The following is a 4286-nucleotide window of genomic DNA, read 5'->3' on the forward strand; positions in this document are numbered from 1 at the left end:
CATACCAATGATTAAAAAATACTTTAACAAACATGCTGAATGTTTACAGTTATAATCAGCAGGTAAATCGAGCTATAGTCCACACTTTTATACTAAATGTATCAAATAAAAACTTAACGCAATAACCATGACCGTGACAAAAACAGTGCAGTGCCAATACCAAAATGTATAATATATTTCAGATCGGATTGGTTTGGGGCAATTTCACAAGCGAACTCTGTCCAGAGGAACATAAAATCCTTGAAAAAGATGATGAGCTCTCTGACGAAGAAAAAAAGAGTAAGTACTTTAAAATATATGTCTGTAAGAATAAATGGATGTTTTGCTTATTGATACTCTTTTAAATAATTACCTTGTAACCCCATATATTTCTGGTATAATGTGAAGGAGACGGTATTGCTTGCTTATTACTTAATGTGTTAAATGAATAACCGAAACTCTGCAAGAGATAAAATAATGGCCAAACATTCGGACCGAGTTTTATGAAGATGTTGCATCAGTGGTGTATTATTTTTGGTCATTGGATGTCGAAAAAACACAAATTATGATCAAACTTCAAGTTGTTTAGGAGGTATTTTTAATGTTAAACAACATGACCTACTTTTTTAACATAACAAGAACCACTATAGACCTAGATTTTATAAATATACACCCAATCTGACCAAGACTATAACATCGAAAGACTGATTGCTCAGGTCATAAATTAATCTCATCCCGGATAGGTCAGTGGTAGACCGTCCATTTCGGGAACGGGAAGTCAAGGGTAAAATATGTCATTATTACTTTACAGCTAATCATTATACTCTTGGGGTAAATGACAATTAGGTGTCGATAAAGAAATCATCAGAAAAACAGCAATGCGATCAGATTGGTTCTTTTTCATGAAGCGTTTTAGACAAAACGAATTGCCTTTATACAAAACTAAGTTCATTAAATTCAAGATTTCTTCGAATATACTAAATAAATCCTTTCAAACCATATGTTGAAATTTAGTATATAAGCATTTTCGTTTGCTTTCAAATGCAGTGGCAAATTCCAAAGCACGTTTGTTAGTAAAGAATAATCCCATAATGATTCTGTTTTGTTTTTTAAATGTAAGATTCAGTACATGTAATAAATAACTAATTATCAGTTTGACACCCGTCAATGACAAAAAAAACATACTTATTTTTTAACTCTAATAACCACATGATTCTAAGAATATTAATGAGCTTGCTGTTGATTGTTCTTTTTGATCGTGGTCAGGAGTCAATTTGAAAAATAGTTTTAATTATTGCATGATCAATATTAAATACCTTTTGTGTTAAGGGGAGAAAGAAGAAAACGCAAAAGCAATAGAGCGAATGAACGTGGAAATGAGGGAAGCAAATCAAAAGGCTTTAGATAAACAAAAGAAGGAGCTGGAAGAACAACAGTTCAAGCTGAATGCAGAACGCGGAAGGCGAGACAAGGAACATGACGACAAAGTAGCAGCCCTACATAGCAAGCACATTGCGTCTCTTGAAAACAATAAGATTGACCAAAAGAAACTTCAGGCTCAAATTACTGCATTGCAGGAGGACAATAAACGACAAAAAGAAGACGCGATAAAAAAACTCGAAGCAGAGAATAAATTAGCAAAGGAAAAAGTGGAAAACCTGGAGAAGGAAAATAAAGAACGAAAAGAGAAGCATGCAATAGTAAGAGCATGGAATGCTTTTTGGAATGACTAAGATACTAATCTTGTTGTGTTTTTTATTAAAACCACGATTGTCTTAGAAATCTGACTTTATTTTTTTAAATGTTGAGGTTATTGATAGTGTAGGTTATGAAAACACTTAAAAATGTTGCTGTTTTTTTTTAATTGAAAACTGAAAACTGTCCAGCAGTCAAAAGTTAATTCTTTACACCGATGACACAAGTTGCCTAACTTTATGTTTATTAAAAAGCACAAAAGCCATAATATGAAATTCGTGAAGTTGAAATCATAAAAACATAAATTCTTGATATCATGACTTTGTGACGCTGAAATCATGAAATCGTGAATTTATGAATTCGTGTAAATTTAATGATCAAATCGTCAACATGACAAAACGGGGATTTGAAATCGTGACTTCGTGAATTTGAAATCGTGAGATCATGAATGTATGATGAAGTTGAAATTGTGAAATTCGGAAATCTTTAAGATAATAGGTATGCATGTATGCAAGGTTTCAATATTCTTCTTTTTTCTAGTAATATTTATGGTGGTTGAAGAGTTCATGTGAAAGTTTTACCTACACAAAGGAAGCTGTGTAAGGGAGTCAACTAAAATTATTTTCTGAAATGTATGCTTAAAGTGTACAAGTATCTTAACTTTCCTGTAGTGAGTCACAGTGAACACGTTTAACACATGTTGAGTGAACCGTTTATCTGAGTAAGAGGAACTTTGTCAAATTTTTGCCATAAAATGTATTCAATTATTTAAGATAATATTTATATGAAAAAGTATGAAAATGAGTGACTTTAAAGTTGCAAACCCTTACGAGGCGCACTCAGTAAATAATGGCAATCATTGTTTTATATTTTCTGAATCTTTTAAAAGATTTAGTTCTAGAAGGTTTTTAATCTATTTCTTAGGTTGCATAAAAAACATACAGCAACAGTATCGGGCATGGCACACACAAATGTTTCTAATTTTGTTTTTATTCCAAAAGTTTAATAATAAATTTTGATTTCACTTTATAAAGATGTAACTTGTAGTGCTTGATTAAGTATTGACGACTACAAATATCAGTTTCAATTCTTAAACAATTGTGCCGAATCAAGCCAAAATAAAAACTATTTAGACATTATCAATTTAATAAAAAATGAGAGATATTACACTGCGATACCCACTAGGCCGCTAAATTTAATCCGAAAAATACTGTATCTGTATTAACTAATAATTGCTGTAACAAATTTCTTTCATCTTCCTTAGTTTATATTTGTTTACCTCGTAATTAAACTGAATTACATGTTATACAACGTGGCTATAAACTGTATATTTCGTTTATTTTGATAAGTATTATCGTACTAAATATCATGTTATTTGCTCTAAAGAGACGACTATTTCGAGTCAGTAATTCAAATTTAGAGAAGTTTAGTACATGTGTAATGCATTTCAAAATCGTCGAAAACTATATAAAATTAATGTGCACCCTGTTTTCAATATTAATATTAAGTATGTCTATGTAATCGGATTTTTGAATACGTAGCATTTATTATTGTTATTGTTTTTGTTTAAAATACATGTATCTTTCTTGTCAATTAACTACACGCCGAAACGCCTTGATATGTGCACTGATTGAACAATGCCGGTCAAACGATATCATAAGAACATTTTTAAGACGATGAAATAATTCCCCCTCAAATCTGATAATCAGAATATACGTAAGTATTAACAATCAAACCATCTAGCTGTAAAGTTATTGCTTAGTTTGGTATGATAACATAGATTATGCAATTGATACTAAAGTGGTTTTATATTTGTTGGAATTAAATCAATTAAAACGAATCATACACTGTTAGGTAGATGCTCAGGTCTATGGTCAATCATGTATATTGGGTTGTTTAGTCTGTAAAAAAATTCTGACATATATATTCTGTGTTGCTTAAATCGTACCACGTCTTTATAATTATTGAATCATTAGAAGTGTTATCATATATCTTTGCAGTTTAGTTGGTATAAAACATAGCTCTAACAATTGTCAGAGCGCCGATTCGATAAATAGAAGTTCAAAAAGCAAATTAGGGAGCAAAATGCAATTATATTATTTTATATCGTCTTAGATACTTAAAGGGACTAGCCACCAGTTATTTCCAAATCGACAAATACAGTATCTCCCCAAAACAAGGTTTCGATTGTCAATACGAGCTACTATGTGACCCATAATATATCATTTTAAATGAATTAAATAACTCTGATGTCGCCCGACATGCTGTATCAGATGTGTTTCCCCCTTTAGAAATAGTCATTTAAAGCAATGTGTATTCTTCATTTAACATTTCATTTTCATCAACTACGTTAATCTGTCGGGTTCTATGTCTACGTTGTTTTGCAGCCGTTTCCGCTTCCTTGCATTGGGAGTTATTTAGGGGAGCCATGAAATGTGTATGTTTATAATGGGAAAGTTACGTGATGAGTGTCGCTAAATATACTGACGCTGCTTTTAAAACTAGGTAAACATAAAGAGTAGATTTTAAATTGGAAAATTAAGCAAAAACTGCTATAGTTAATTGTGCTGAAAGCAATGAGACACACCAGTAGGTAAAATTAATTGCGTTGG

This window comes from Mya arenaria, chromosome 17, assembly GCF_026914265.1.
Source record: "Mya arenaria isolate MELC-2E11 chromosome 17, ASM2691426v1".
NCBI classification, from domain to species: Eukaryota; Metazoa; Mollusca; class Bivalvia; order Myida; family Myidae; genus Mya; species Mya arenaria.